Genomic DNA, 15722 nt, shown 5'->3' on the forward strand with positions numbered 1-15722 from the left:
GCATCGGGAATATGTCAGACTTGACTGGCGCCTTACTGGCCTCAGCTCAGCTACTGCCTTTCCATTCAAACAAGGACAAGGGCCTACTTGGTGAAGGGTAAGGGTCTGCTTCTTTCCAAACTGCCAAGGACTACAGCAATGAGACCTCTGTCAAGGTGAGGGAAGCCTATGCGGATGGATTCTTAGCAGGTGCTTTGCCACAAAGCATCAGCACCCACGGAGAGAATCAGACTCCCTTTGCCACTATGTTGGGTGTGTAGCTTCATGCACAGAGGTGTCTCTGTAGAAGCCAAGAATGTTCCTGAGAGATGAGGTTCACTAGAGCTCTCCTACAGAGCATAGACCTGTCCATGTGGTTTTGTCTTCCCCTGTGAGTTGGGCCCCCGAGGTCCGACCCAGCTCCAGGGAAACAGCCCCTGAGAAAAAATCTCCAGGAACAGCTTTGCGCCCAGGCTGGGAAATGCAGTTCACAGGAGGCAAGGCAAGCGAGCCTCCTGCAGGGAAAAAGAGGCCTTACTGCTCCTGGACGATCAGGCTGCAAGAGTGTGTGAGACCTCACTTGTGCCTTACTGGCCTCAGCTCCGCCGTTGCCTGTTGTTCCGAGCTAGGACCCAGGCCTACTTGGAGAAGGGTTAGGGTGCGGATTTCTACAAACTGTCAAGGACTACAGCAATGAGAATTCTCTTAGCAGTAAGGGAGAGCATTGTATGGATTCTCAAGCTGTTGTTGGAATGACAGCTTCAAAGCTACACAGAGAGAATCAGGCTCTCTGTTCCCCTATTTTGGCTGTGCAGCTTCACACACAGAATTTGACTCTGTTGGAGCCAGAAATATTCCTGAAAGACTTAGGCTCACCAAAGCTGTCCTCCAGAGCAAAGACATTGGATGTGGTTTTGCCTTCCCTTGCCAGTATGGGTCCCCTAGCTTGGCCCCAGCTCCGGGGATACAGCCTCTGAAAAAAATCTTCCAAGAAGCGATTTTTCCTCCAGGCTGTTAAGCGGAATTCGCAGTTTGCAAGTTCAGGAAGCCTGCTTCGTGGAAGAGCAAGCAGCCAACTGGCCCTGTGTTAGGAAGCCTGTATTTGAAAGGAATGGGTTAGCTTCTACAGCGGGAGAACCTCAGATCTGCTCAGGGGGCTGAAATACTAGAGTCAGGGTCGAGGTTCTCCCTTGTCCTTTGCGCACCTTGCAAAGACATTCCTAGCTTCTAGCGTTAGTGTCCCTGTAGTAGCAGGCTGCAGGAGAGTGTGATAAATGACTGCCGCGTTCCTGTCCTCAGCTCCGCTATTGACTTTCTATTCGAACTAGAACCCAGGCCTACTTTGAGAGGGGTTAGGGTCCAGTGTTTCCAAACTGCCAAGGGCTACGGCAATGCGAGCTCTGTCAGAGGTAAGAAAAGAGCAATTGGTTGGATTTTTCAGCTGCTGCGTGGCTGCACAGCTTCCGCGCTGCATGGAGAGCATGAGGCTCCTTGTGGCCCTATTTTGGGTACGCAGCAACATGCACACAGAATGTCTGTGTTCACTTATGTACAGGCTTATGTACACTAGAGCTCTCCTACAGAGCAAAGACCACTCAGTGGGCTCCAAGAGATACCTGTCGCGGCTCGAGAAGAGAGTGGAGTCCTTTGCTTCCCCTCGAGATGAGGCCTGACTCCCCGGGTGAGTATGGAATGCAACCCCAAATCCCTGTCGCCTATGGAGAGGAACATTAAGTCCTGGATACAAGCCTAGATGAGGTCTAGTTTGCCCTTCAGTGAATGGAGCCCAATCCCCAGCTCTCCCTGGCAACTCGAATGGAAGATTAGACTTCCTGGGCCAACACAAGAGGAAGCCTGAATTCCCCGTCGTAACTCGAGAATCCCACCGAAACTCGAGAAAATCCACGTGCTTCCCTCGTCATCGCAAGATGAGGCCCTTTGTCCGCTACAGCATCTCAAGAGAAGTCCCACGTTCCATCCTGAAGTGCGAAACGGTACTTGGCACCCTTGATGCGACCCCAAAAGTTCCGCGACATACCAGACTCACTCAAGGGGAACACCGAGGTTCCCGGCACCACTTCATCTGAGCCCCTTCTCCTCTCCTGATTGCGACAGGAGGGTCGACTCCCCTTCTCTGTCTGCAAGGGGTTCCCGACCTTCCGGGCGCACCTCAGGATGAGGCCGGTCTCATGAGGAAGTTCGAGACGTAGCCTCGTGGGTGGTGCCACATGCCGAAAGACCCCAATTTCACGGTCCACTCTTGAAAAGAACCCGATGCCAGCACACCTCTTTGAAGGAAAACCTGTGGATGAAGGCACAACACGAAGGGGCACTGACACCCGCGTGCATCGTCCAGAAAAACCCGCAGGTCCCACAGACGTTTCGACAAGTGGCCTGTCACCCTGTAAACAACTCGAAAGGCAAACGAAGGTCCATTCCTCAACAGAAGACTAGGTGTGACTCTCTTGTCCCTACTCTGCAGGGACCATGGGATCCGAGTCAGAAACGGAGAGGAAGCCTGAGGTTCCTGCGTCCACTCGAGATGAGGCCCTCTTCCATTGCACCACACCCAGTGGAGTCCCGAGAGGCCCCTACCAACTCCACAGTATCCCTGAGTTCTCAGAGGCACAATGAGAAGCTCCCTGAGGTCACAGGCACAAGTCGAGGGAACCCTGGGTTTTCTGCCATGACTCGAGAAAGACCTCGAGAGTGCTTCAAAATGTGTTGAGTCGCGATTCCCCTACCATGACTCGAGAGCCATGACACGCGTCCCCTCTTCACGCGCATGGAGACCTGACTAACCTGGCACTGCACGAGAGGCTCCCTGAGATCCTCATCGTACCTCGTGAGGAAACCCACACTGCCGCGGCAGCTCGAGGAAACACATGAGACACCCCAGTCATCGCGAGATGAGGGCCTTATATTCCTGCATGGCCTGGAGACCAATCACGAGTCCTCTCTCCAAACTGAAGAGCAGACTGGACTCCGTTGAGGCCGTTCAGGGGGCTCCAAGAGATCCTTGTCGCGACTCGAGAGGAGAGCGGAGTCCTTGGCTTCCCCTCGAGACGAGGTCTGACTCCACGGGGGAGCCTGGAATGCAACCCCGAGATGCCTGCTTTCCCTGGAGAGGAAGAGTAGGTCCTGGACACACGCCTAGGTGAGGTCTCTTCGGCCCTGCAGTGACTCGAGCGCAACCCCCAGATTTCCCTTGCAACTCGAGGGGAAGATTGGGCTTCCCAGGGCCAACCCAAGAGGAAGGCTGAGATCCCCATTGTAACTCGAGAATCCCGCCGCAACTCGAGAAAAACCACGTGGTTCCCAACTCTTGGCAAGATGAGACCCTTGCCCGCGACGCCGTCTCAAGGGAAGTCCCCTCTTCCGCCCTGAAGGGCGGAAAGGATCCTGCCAGCCTTCATGCGACCCCCAAAAGTTCCCCGACACGCCGGGTTCCCTCGAGGGGAACACCGAGGGTCCCGGAACCGCTTTCTCTGAGCCCCTTCTCCCCTCCTGATCGCGACAGGAGAGGCGATTCCACTGCGTGGTCTGGAAGGGGTTCCAGGCCTTCCCGGGGCACCTAAGGATGAGGCCGGTCTCACGAGGAAATTCGAGACGAGCCACGTGGGTGGGGCCACATGCCGAACGACCGCGATTCCCCGGTCCGCTCTTGAGAAGGACCCGAGGCCCGGACCCCTCTTCGAAGGCAACCCTGTGGGTGAAGGCACAACACGAACGGGCACTGCCACCCCCGTGCATCATCCGCAAAGACCCGTGGGTTCCACACACAGCTCGACGATGGGCCTGAGACCCCCTGAGCAACTCGAGAGGCAAGCGGGGTTCCCTTCCTCAGACAAGACGAGGCCTGACTCTCCTGTCCCAACTCTGCAGGGACCCTGCGGTCGGAGTCCGAAACGGAGAGGAAGCCTGAGGTTCCTACCTCCCCTCGAGGTGAGGCCCTCTTCCGTTGCGCCAGACCCAGCGGAGTCCCGAGGGGCCCCGCCACCTCCACAGGATCCCTCGCCTCTCAGAGGCACCCTGGGAAGTTCCCTAAGGTCCCCGGCAGAAGGTGACGGAAACGAGGGTTTCCCGCCGCCGCCCGAGAAAGACCTTGAGAGTCCTTCTTCAATGCGTCTCGAGGCCCTAGTCCCCTCCCGTGACTCGAGAGCCAGGACGCGCTCCCCCTCGCCACGCGCATGGAGACCTGACTTCCCTGGAACCGCACGAGAGGTTCCCTGAGATCCTCGTCGTGCCTCGGGAGAAAACCCCCACGGGCGCCTCAGCTCGAGGAAACCCCTGAGACGCCCCCATCCTCGCGAGCTGAGGGCCTTCTTTTCCTGCATGGCCTGGAGAGCAATCCCGGGTCCTCTCTCCAAACGGAAGAGGAGGCTGGACTCCCTTGAGGCCACTCAGGGGGCTCCAAGAGACCAGCGTCGCGACTCGAGAGGAGAGCGGAGTCCTTGGCTTCCCCTCGAGATGAGGCCTGACTCCCCGGGGGAGCCTGGAATGCAACCCCGAGATCCTGCCTTCCCTGGAGAGGAATATTAGGTCCCGGACACACGCCTAGGTGAGGTCTCTTCGGCCCTGCAGTGACTCGAGCGCAACCCCCAGCTTTCCCTCGCAGCCCGAGGGGAAGATTGGGCTTCCCAGGGCCAACCCAAGGGGAAGGCTGAGATCCCCGTCGTAAGTCGAGAATGCCGCCGCAACTCGAGAAAAACCACGTGGTTCCCACCTCTTGGCAAGATGAGGCCCTTGCCCGCAACGGCGTCTCAAGGGAAGTCCCCTGTTCCGCCCTGAAGGGCGAAACGGTCCCTGACAGCCTTCCTGCGACCCCCAAAAGTCCCCCGAAACGCCGGGTTCCACCGAGGGGAACACCGAGGGTCCCGGCACCGCTTCCTCTGAGTCCCATCTCCCCTCCTGATCGCGACAGGAGAGGCGATTCCCCTGTGTGGTCTGGAAGGGGTTCCCGGCCTTCCCGGTGCACCTCAGGGTGAGGCTGGTCTCACGAGGAAATTCCAGACGAGCCACGTGGGTGGGGCCACATGCCGAACGCCCCCGATTCCCCGGTCCGCTCTTGAGAAGGACCCGAGGCCCGGACCCCTCTTCGAAGGCAACCCTGTGGGTGAAGGCACAACACGAAGGGGCACTGCCACTCCCGTGCATCATCCGCAAAGACCCGCGGGTTCCACACACAGCTCGACGAGGGGCCTGAGACCCCCTGAGCAACTCGAGAGGCCAGCGGGGTTCCCTTCCTCAGACAAGACGAGGCCTGACTCTCCTGTCCCAACTCTGCAGGGACCCTGCGGTCGGAGTCCAAAACGGAGAGGAAGCCTGAGGTTCCTGCCTCCCCTCGAGGTGAGGCCCTCTTCCGTTGCGCCAGACCCAGCGGAGTCCCGAGGGGCCCCGCCACCTCCACAGGTTCCCTCGGTTCTCAGAGGCACCCTGGGAAGTTCCCTAAGGTCCCCGGCAGAAGGCGAGGGAAACGAGGGTTTCCCGCCGCCCCCCGAGAAAGACCTCGAGAGTCCTTCTTCAACGCGTCTCCAGGCCCTAGACCCCTCCCGTGACTCGAGAGCCATGACGCGCTCCCCCTCGCCACGCGCATGGAGACCTGACTTCCCTGGCGCTGCTCGAGAGGCTCCCTGAGATCCTCGTCGTGCCTCGGGAGAAAACTCCCACGGGCGCTGCACCTCCAGGAAACCCCTGAGACGCCCCCATCCTCGCGAGCTGAGGGCCTTCTTTTCCTGCATGGCCTGGAGAGCAATCCCGGGTCCTCTCTCCAAACGGAAGAGGAGGCTGGACTCCCTTGAGGCCGCTCAGGGGGCTCCAAGAGACCCGCATCGCGACTCGAGAGGAGAGCGGAGTCCTTGGCTTCCCCTCGAGACGAGGCCTGACTCCCCGGGGGAGCCTGGAATGCAACCCCGAGATCCCTGCCTTCCCTGGAGAGGAATATTAGGTCCCGGACACACGCCTAGGTGAGGTCTCTTCGGCCCTGCAGTGACTCGAGCGCAACCCCCAGCTTTCCCTCGCAACCCGAGGGCAAGATTGGGCTTCCCAGGGCCAACCCAAGGGGAAGGCTGAGATCCCCGGCGTAACTCGAGAATGCCGCCGCAACTCGAGAAAAACCACGTGGTTCCCACCTCTTGGCAAGATGAGGCCCTTGCCCACGACGGCGTCTCGAGGGAAGTCCCCTGTTCCGCCCTGAAGGGCGAAACGGTCCCTGACAGCCTTCCTGCGACCCCCAAAAGTCCCCCGACAAGCCGGGGTCCCCCGAGGGGAACACCGAAGGTCCCGGCACCGCTTCCTCTGAGCCCCTTCTCCCCTCCTGATCGAGACAGGAGAGGCGATTCCCCTGCGTGGTCTGGAAGGGGTTCCCGGCCTTCCCAGCGCACCTCAGGATGAGGCCGGGCTCACGAGGAAATTCGAGACGAGCCACGTGGGTGGGGCCACATGCCGAACGCCCCCGATTCCCCGGTCCGCTCTTGAGAAGGACCCGAGGCCCGGACCCCTCTTCGAAGGCAACCCTGTGGGTGAAGCACAACACGAAGGGGCACTGCCACCCCCGTGCATCGTCCGCAATGACCGCGGGTTCCACACACGCGTCGACGAGGGGCCTGAGACCCCCTGAGCAACTCGAGAGGCCAGCGGGGTTCCCTTCCTCAGACAAGACGAGGCCTGACTCTCCTGTCCCAACTCTGCAGGGCCCCTGCGGTCGGAGTCCGAAACGGAGAGGAAGCCTGAGGTTCCTGCCTCCCCTCGAGGTGAGGCCCTCTTCCGTTGCACCAGACCCAGCGGAGTCCCGAGGGGCCCCGCCACCTCCACAGGATCCCTCGCCTCTCAGAGGCACCCTGGGAAGTTCCCTAAGTCCCCGGCAGAAGGTGAGGGAAACGAGGGTTTCCCGCCGCCCCCCGAGAAAGACCTCGAGAGTCCTTCTTCAGCGCATCTCGAGGCCCTAGTCCCCTCCCGTGACTCGAGAGCCAGGACGCGCTCCCCCTCGCCACGCGCATGGAGACCTGACTTGCCTGGCGCCCCACGAGAGGCTCCCTGAGATCCTCGTCGTGCCTCGGGAGAAAACCCCCACGGGCGCCGCAGCTCGAGCAAACCCCGGAGACGCCCCCGTCCTCGCGAGCTGAGGGCCTTCTTTTCCTGCATGGCCTGGAGAGCAATCCCGGGTCCTCTCTCCAAACGGAAGAGGAGGCTGGACTCCCTTGAGGCCGCTCAGGGGGCTCCAAGAGACCCGCGTCGCGACTCGAGAGGAGAGCGGAGTCCTTGGCTTCCCCTCGAGACGAGGCCTGACTTCCCGGGGGACCTGGAATGCAACCTCGAGATCCCTGCCTTCCCTGGAGAGGAATATTAGTTCCCGGACACACGCCTAGGTGAGGTCTCTTCGGCCCTGCAGTGACTCGAGCGCAACCCCCAGCTTTCCCTCGCAACCCGAGGGCAAGATTGGGCTTCCCAGGGCCAACCCAAGGGAAGGCTGAGATCCCCGTCGTAACTCGAGAATGCCGCCGCAACTCGAGAAAAACCACGTGGTTCCCACCTCTTGGCAAGATGAGGCCCTTGCCCGCGACGGCGTCTCAAGGGAAGTCCCCTGTTCCGCACTGAAGGGCGAAACGGTCCCTGACAGCCTTCCTGAGACCCACAAAGGTTCCCCGACACACCGGGGTCCCCCGAGGGGAACACCGAGGGTCCCGGCACCGCTTCCTCTGAGCCCCTTCTCCCCTGTGGATCGCGACAGGAGAGGCGATTCCCCTGCGTGGTCTTGAAGGGGTTCCCGGCCTTCCCGGCGCACCTCAGGATGAGGCCGGTCTCACGAGGAAATTCGAGACGAGCCACGTGGGTGGGGCCACATCCCGAATGCCCCCGATTCCCCGGTCCGCTCTTGAGAAGGACCCGAGGCCCGGACCCCTCTTCGAAGGCAACCCTGTGGGTGAAGCACAACACGAAGGGGCACTGCCACCCCCGTGCATCGTCCGCAAAGACCCGCGGGTTCCACACACAGCTCGACGAGGGGCCTGAGACCCCCTGAGCAACTCGAGAGGCCAGCGGGGTTCCCTTCCTCAGACAAGACGAGGCCTGACTCTCCTGTCCCAACTCTGCAGGGACCCTGCGGTCGGAGTCCGAAACGGAGAGGAAGCCTGAGGTTCCTGCCTCCCCTCGAGGTGAGGCCCTCTTCCGTTGCGCCAGACCCAGCGGAGTCCCGAGGGGCCCCGCCACCTCCACAGGATCCCTCGCCTCTCAGAGGCACCCTGGGAAGTTCCCTAAGTCCCCAGCAGAAGGCGAGGGAAACGAGGGTTTCCCGCCGCCCCCCGAGAAAGACCTCGAGAGTCCTTCTTCAGCGCATCTCGAGGCCCTAGTCCCCTCCCGTGACTCGAGAGCCAGGACGCTCTCCCCCTCGCCACGCGCATGGAGACCTCACTTGCCTGGCGCCCCACGAGAGGCTCCCTGAGATCCTCGTCGTGCCTCGGGAGAAAACCCCCACGGGCGCCGCAGCTCGAGCAAACCCTGGAGACGCCCCTGTCCTCGCGAGCTGAGGGCCTTCTTTTCCTGCATGGCCTGGAGAGCAATCCCGGGTCCTCTCTCCAAACGGAAGAGGAGGCTGGACTCCCTTGAGGCCGTTCAGGGGGCTCCAAGAGACCCGCGTCGCGACTCAAGAGGAGAGCGGAGTCCTTGGCTTCCCCTCGAGACGAGGCCTGACTCCCCGGGGGAGCCTGGAATGCAACCCCGAGATCCCTGCCTTCCCTGGAGAGGAATATTAGGTCCCGGACACACGCCTAGGTGAGGTCTCTTCGGCCCTGCAGTGATTCGAGCGCAACCCCCAGCTTTCGCTCGCAACCCGAGGGCAAGATTGGGCTTCCCAGGGCCAACCCAAGGGGAAGGCTGAGATCCCCGGCGTAACTCGAGAATGCCGCCGCAACTCGAGAAAAACCACGTGGTTCCCACCTCTTGGCAAGATGAGGCCCTTGCCCGCGACGGCGTCTCAAGGGAAGTCCCCTGTTCCGCCCTGAAGGGCGAAACGGTCCCTGACAGCCTACCTGCGACCCCCAAAACTCCCCCGACAGGCCGGGGTCCCCTGAGGGGAACACCGAGGGTCCCGCAACCACTTCCTCTGAGCCCCTTCTCCCCTCCTGATCGAGACAGGAGAGGCGATTCCCCTGCGTGGTCTGGAAGGGGTTCCCGGCCTTCCCAGCGCACCTCAGGATGAGGCCGGTCTCACGAGGAATTTCGAGACGAGCCACGTGGGTGGGGCCACATCCCGAATGCCCCCGATTCCCCGGTCCGCTCTTGAGAAGGACCCGAGGCCCGGACCCCTCTTCGAAGGCAACCCTGTGGGTGAAGCACAACACGAAGGGGCACTGCCACCCCCGTGCATCGTCCGCAAAGACCCGCGGGTTCCACACACAGCTCGACGAGGGGCCTGAGACCCCCCGAGCAACTCGAGAGGCCAGCGGGGTTCCCTTCCTCAGACAAGACGAGGCCTGACTCTCCTGTCCCAACTCTGCAGGGACCCTGCGGTCGGAGTCCGAAACGGAGAGGAAGCCTGAGGTTCCTGCCTCCCCTCGAGGTGAGGCCCTCTTCCGTTGCGCCAGACCCAGCGGAGTCCCGAGGGGCCCCGCCACCTCCACAGGATCCCTCGCCTCTCAGAGGCACCCTGGGAAGTTCCCTAAGTCCCCAGCAGAAGGCGAGGGAAACGAGGGTTTCCCGCCGCCCCCCGAGAAAGACCTCGAGAGTCCTTCTTCAGCGCATCTCGAGGCCCTAGTCCCCTCCCGTGACTCGAGAGCCAGGACGCTCTCCCCCTCGCCACGCGCATGGAGACCTCACTTGCCTGGCGCCCCACGAGAGGCTCCCTGAGATCCTCGTCGTGCCTCGGGAGAAAACCCCCACGGGCGCCGCAGCTCGAGCAAACCCTGGAGACGCCCCTGTCCTCGCGAGCTGAGGGCCTTCTTTTCCTGCATGGCCTGGAGAGCAATCCCGGGTCCTCTCTCCAAACGGAAGAGGAGGCTGGACTCCCTTGAGGCCGTTCAGGGGGCTCCAAGAGACCCGCGTCGCGACTCAAGAGGAGAGCGGAGTCCTTGGCTTCCCCTCGAGACGAGGCCTGACTCCCCGGGGGAGCCTGGAATGCAACCCCGAGATCCCTGCCTTCCCTGGAGAGGAATATTAGGTCCCGGACACACGCCTAGGTGAGGTCTCTTCGGCCCTGCAGTGATTCGAGCGCAACCCCCAGCTTTCGCTCGCAACCCGAGGGCAAGATTGGGCTTCCCAGGGCCAACCCAAGGGGAAGGCTGAGATCCCCGGCGTAACTCGAGAATGCCGCCGCAACTCGAGAAAAACCACGTGGTTCCCACCTCTTGGCAAGATGAGGCCCTTGCCCGCGACGGCGTCTCAAGGGAAGTCCCCTGTTCCGCCCTGAAGGGCGAAACGGTCCCTGACAGCCTACCTGCGACCCCCAAAACTCCCCCGACAGGCCGGGGTCCCCTGAGGGGAACACCGAGGGTCCCGCAACCACTTCCTCTGAGCCCCTTCTCCCCTCCTGATCGAGACAGGAGAGGCGATTCCCCTGCGTGGTCTGGAAGGGGTTCCCGGCCTTCCCAGCGCACCTCAGGATGAGGCCGGTCTCACGAGGAATTTCGAGACGAGCCACGTGGGTGGGGCCACATGCCGAATGCCCCCGATTCCCCGGTCCGCTCTTGAGAAGGACCCGAGGCCCGGACCCCTCTTCGAAGGCAACCCTGTGGGTGAAGCACAACACGAAGGGGCACTGCCACCCCCGTGCATCGTCCGCAAAGACCCGCGGGTTCCACACACGGCTCGACGAGGGGTCTGAGACCCCCCGAGCAACTCGAGAGGCCAGCGGGGTTCCCTTCCTCAGACAAGTCGAGGCCTGACTCTCCTGTCCCAACTCTGCAGGGACCCTGCGGTCGGAGTCCGAAACGGAGAGGAAGCCTGAGGTTCCTGCCTCCCCTCGAGGTGAGGCCCTCTTCCGTTGCGCCAGACCCAGCGGAGTCCCGAGGGGCCCCGCCACCTCCACAGGTTCCCTCGGTTCTCAGAGGCACCCTGGGAAGTTCCCTAAGGTCCCCGGCAGAAGGCGAGGGAAACGAGGGTTTCCCGCCGCCCCCCGAGAAAGACCTCGAGAGTCCTTCTTCAACGCGTCTCGAGGCCCTAGACCCCTCCCGTGACTCGAGAGCCATGACGCGCTCCCCCTCGCCACGCGCATGGAGACCTGACTTCCCTGGCGCTGCTCGAGAGGCTCCCTGAGATCCTCGTCGTGCCTCGGGAGAAAACCCCCACGGGCGCTGCACCTCCAGGAAACCCCTGAGACGCCCCCATCCTCGCGAGCTGAGGGCCTTCTTTTCCTGCATGGCCTGGAGAGCAATCCCGGGTCCTCTCTCCAAACGGAAGAGGAGGCTGGACTCCCTTGAGGCCGCTCAGGGGGCTCCAAGAGACCCGCATCGCGACTCGAGAGGAGAGCGGAGTCCTTGGCTTCCCCTCGAGACGAGGCCTGACTCCCCGGGGGAGCCTGGAATGCAACCCCGAGATCCCTGCCTTCCCTGGAGAGGAATATTAGGTCCCGGACACACGCCTAGGTGAGGTCTCTTCGGCCCTGCAGTGACTCGAGCGCAACCCCCAGCTTTCCCTCGCAACCCGAGGGCAAGATTGGGCTTCCCAGGGCCAACCCAAGGGGAAGGCTGAGATCCCCGGCGTAACTCGAGAATGCCGCCGCAACTCGAGAAAAACCACGTGGTTCCCACCTCTTGGCAAGATGAGGCCCTTGCCCGCGACGGCGTCTCAAGGGAAGTCCCCTGTTCCGCCCTGAAGGGCGAAACGGTCCCTGACAGCCTTCCTGCGACCCCCAAAACTCCCCCGACAGGCCGGGGTCCCCTGAGGGGAACACCGAGGGTCCCGCAACCACTTCCTCTGAGCCCCTTCTCCACTCCTGATCGCGACAGGAGAGGCGATTCCCCTGCGTGGTCTGGAAGGGGTTCCTGGCCTTCCCAGCGCACCTCAGGATGAGGCCGGTCTCACGAGGAATTTCGAGACGAGCCACGTGGGTGGGGCCACATGCCGAATGCCCCCGATTCCCCGGTCCGCTCTTGAGAAGGACCCGAGGCCCGGACCCCTCTTCGAAGGCAACCCTGTGGGTGAAGCACAACACGAAGGGGCACTGCCACCCCCGTGCATCGTCCGCAAAGACCCGCGGGTTCCACACACGGCTCGACGAGGGGTCTGAGACCCCCCGAGCAACTCGAGAGGCCAGCGGGGTTCCCTTCCTCAGACAAGTCGAGGCCTGACTCTCCTGTCCCAACTCTGCAGGGACCCTGCGGTCGGAGTCCGAAACGGAGAGGAAGCCTGAGGTTCCTGCCTCCCCTCGAGGTGAGGCCCTCTTCCGTTGCGCCAGACCCAGCGGAGTCCCGAGGGGCCCCGCCACCTCCACAGGTTCCCTCGGTTCTCAGAGGCACCCTGGGAAGTTCCCTAAGGTCCCCGGCAGAAGGCGAGGGAAACGAGGGTTTCCCGCCGCCCCCCGAGAAAGACCTCGAGAGTCCTTCTTCAACGCGTCTCGAGGCCCTAGACCCCTCCCGTGACTTGAGAGCCATGACGTGCTCCCCCTCGCCACGCGCATGGAGACCTGACTTCCCTGGCGCTGCTCGAGAGGCTCCCTGAGATCCTCGTTGTGCCTCGGGAGAAAACCCCCACGGGCGCTGCACCTCCAGGAAACCCCTGAGACGCCCCCATCCTCGCGAGCTGAGGGCCTTCTTTTCCTGCATGGCCTGGAGAGCAATCCCGGGTCCTCTCTCCAAACGGAAGAGGAGGCTGGACTCCCTTGAGGCCGCTCAGGGGGCTCCAAGAGACCCGCATCGCGACTCGAGAGGAGAGCGGAGTCCTTGGCTTCCCCTCGAGACGAGGCCTGACTCCCCGGGGGAGCCTGGAATGCAACCCCGAGATCCCTGCCTTCCCTGGAGAGGAATATTAGGTCCCGGACACACGCCTAGGTGAGGTCTCTTCGGCCCTGCAGTGACTCGAGCGCAACCCCCAGCTTTCCCTCGCAACCCGAGGGCAAGATTGGGCTTCCCAGGGCCAACCCAAGGGGAAGGCTGAGATCCCCGGCGTAACTCGAGAATGCCGCCGCAACTCGAGAAAAACCACGTGGTTCCCACCTCTTGGCAAGATGAGGCCCTTGCCCACGACGGCGTCTAAAGGGAAGTCCCCTGTTCCGCCCTGAAGGGCGAAACGGTCCCTGACAGCCTTCCTGCGACCCCCAAAAGTCCCCCGACAAGCCGGGGTCCCCCGAGGGGAACACCGAAGGTCCCGGCACCGCTTCCTCTGAGCCCCTTCTCCCCTCCTGATCGCGACAGGAGAGGCGATTCCCCTGCGTGGTCTGGAAGGGGTTCCCGGCCTTCCCAGCGCACCTCAGGATGAGGCCGGGCTCACGAGGAAATTCGAGACGAGCCACGTGGGTGGGGCCACATGCCGAATGCCCCCGATTCCCCGGTCCGCTCTTGAGAAGGACCCGAGGCCCGGACCCCTCTTCGAAGGCAACCCTGTGGGTGAAGCACAACACGAAGGGGCACTGCCACCCCCGTGCATCGTCCGCAATGACCGCGTGTTCCACACACGGCTCGACGAGGGGCCTGAGACCCCCTGAGCAACTCGAGAGGCCAGCGGGGTTCCCTTCCTCAGACAAGACGAGGCCTGACTCTCCTGTCCCAACTCTGCAGGGCCCCTGCGGTCGGAGTCCGAAACGGAGAGGAAGCCTGAGGTTCCTGCCTCCCCTCGAGGTGAGGCCCTCTTCCATTGCGCCAGACCCAGCGGAGTCCCGAGGGGCCCCGCCACCTCCACAGGATCCCTCGCCTCTCAGAGGCACCCTGGGAAGTTCCCTAAGGTCCCCGGCAGAAGGCGAGGGAAACGAGGGTTTCCCGCCGCCCCCCGAGAAAGACCTCGAGAGTCCTTCTTCAACGCGTCTCGAGGCCCTAGTCCCCTCCCGTGACTCGAGAGCCAGGACGCGCTCCCCCTCGCCACGCGCATGGAGACCTGACTTGCCTGGCGCCCCACGAGAGGCTCCCTGAGATCCTCGTCGTGCCTCGGGAGAAAACCCCCACGGGCGCCGCAGCTCGAGCAAACCCCGGAGACGCCCCCGTCCTCGCGAGCTGAGGGCCTTCTTTTCCTGCATGGCCTGGAGAGCAATCCCGGGTCCTCTCTCCAAACGGAAGAGGAGGCTGGACTCCCTTGAGGCCGCTCAGGGGGCTCCAAGAGCCCCGCGTCGCGACTCGAGAGGAGAGCGGAGTCCTTGGCTTCCCCTCAAGACGAGGCCTGACTCCCCGGGGGACCTGGAATGCAACCCCGAGATCCCTGCCTGCCCTGGAGAGGAATATTAGTTCCCGGACACACGCCTAGGTGAGGTCTCTTCGGCCCTGCAGTGACTCGAGAGCAACCCCCAGCTTTCCCTCGCAACCCGAGGGCAAGATTGGGCTTCCCAGGGCCAACCCAAGGGGAAGGCTGAGATCCCCGTCGTAACTCGAGAATCCCGCCGCAACTCGAGAAAAACCACGTGGTTCCCACCTCTTGGCAAGATGAGGCCCTTGCCCGCGACGGCGTCTCAAGGGAAGTCCCCTGTTCCGCCCTGAAGGGCGAAACGGTCCCTGACAGCCTTCCTGCGACCCCCAAAAGTCCCCCGACACGCCGGGGTCCCCCGAGGGGAACACCGAGGGTCCCGGCACTGCTTCCTCTGAGCCCCTTCTCCCCTCCGGATCGCGACAGGAGAGGCGATTCCCCTGCGTTGTCTAGAAGGGGTTCCCGGCCTTCCCGGCGCACCTCAGGATGAGGCCGGTCTCACGAGGAAATTCGAGACGAGCCACGTGGGTGGGGCCACATGACGAACGCCCCCGATTCCCAGGTCCGCTCTTGAGAAGGACCCGAGGCCCGGACCCCTTTTCGAAGCAACCCTGTGGGTGAAGCACAACACGAAGGGGCACTGCCACCCCCGTGCATCGTCCGCAAAGACCCGCGGGTTCCACACACAGCTCGACGAGGGGCCTGAGACCCCCTGAGCAACTCGAGAGGCCAGCGGGGTTCCCTTCCTCAGACAAGACGAGGCCTGACTCTCCTGTCCCAACTCTGCAGGGACCCTGCGGTCGGAGTCCGAAACGGAGAGGAAGCCTGAGGTTCCTGCTTCCCCTCGAGGTGAGGCCCTCTTCCGTTGCACCAGACCCAGCGGAGTCCCGAGGGGCCCCGCCACCTCCACAGGATCCCTCGCCTCTCAGAGGCACCCTGGGAAGTTCCCTAAGTCCCCGGCAGAAGGCGAAGGAAACGAGGGTTTCCCGCCGCCCCCCGAGAAAGACCTCGAGAGTCCTTCTTCAGCGCATCTCGAGGCCCTAGTCCCCTCCCGTGACTCGAGAGCCAGGACGCGCTCCCCCTCGCCACGCGCATGGAGACCTGATTTCCCTGGCGCCGCACGAGAGGCTCCCTGAGATCCTCGTCGTGCCTCGGGAGAAAACCCCCACGGGCGCCGCAGCTCGAGGCAACCCCGGAGACGCCCCCGTCCTCGCGAGCTGAGGGCCTTCTTTTCCTGCATGGCCTGGAGAGCAATCCCGGGTCCTCTCATCAAACGGAAGAGGAGGCTGGACTCCCTTGAGGCCGCTCAGGGGGCTCCAAGAGACCCGCGTCGCGACTCGAGAGGAGAGCGGAGTCCTTGGCTTCCCCTCGAGATGAGGCCTGACTTCCCAGGGGAGCCTGGAATGCAACCCCGAGATCCCTGC

This window comes from Bubalus kerabau, chromosome 21, assembly GCF_029407905.1.
Source record: "Bubalus kerabau isolate K-KA32 ecotype Philippines breed swamp buffalo chromosome 21, PCC_UOA_SB_1v2, whole genome shotgun sequence".
NCBI classification, from domain to species: domain Eukaryota; kingdom Metazoa; phylum Chordata; class Mammalia; order Artiodactyla; family Bovidae; genus Bubalus; species Bubalus kerabau.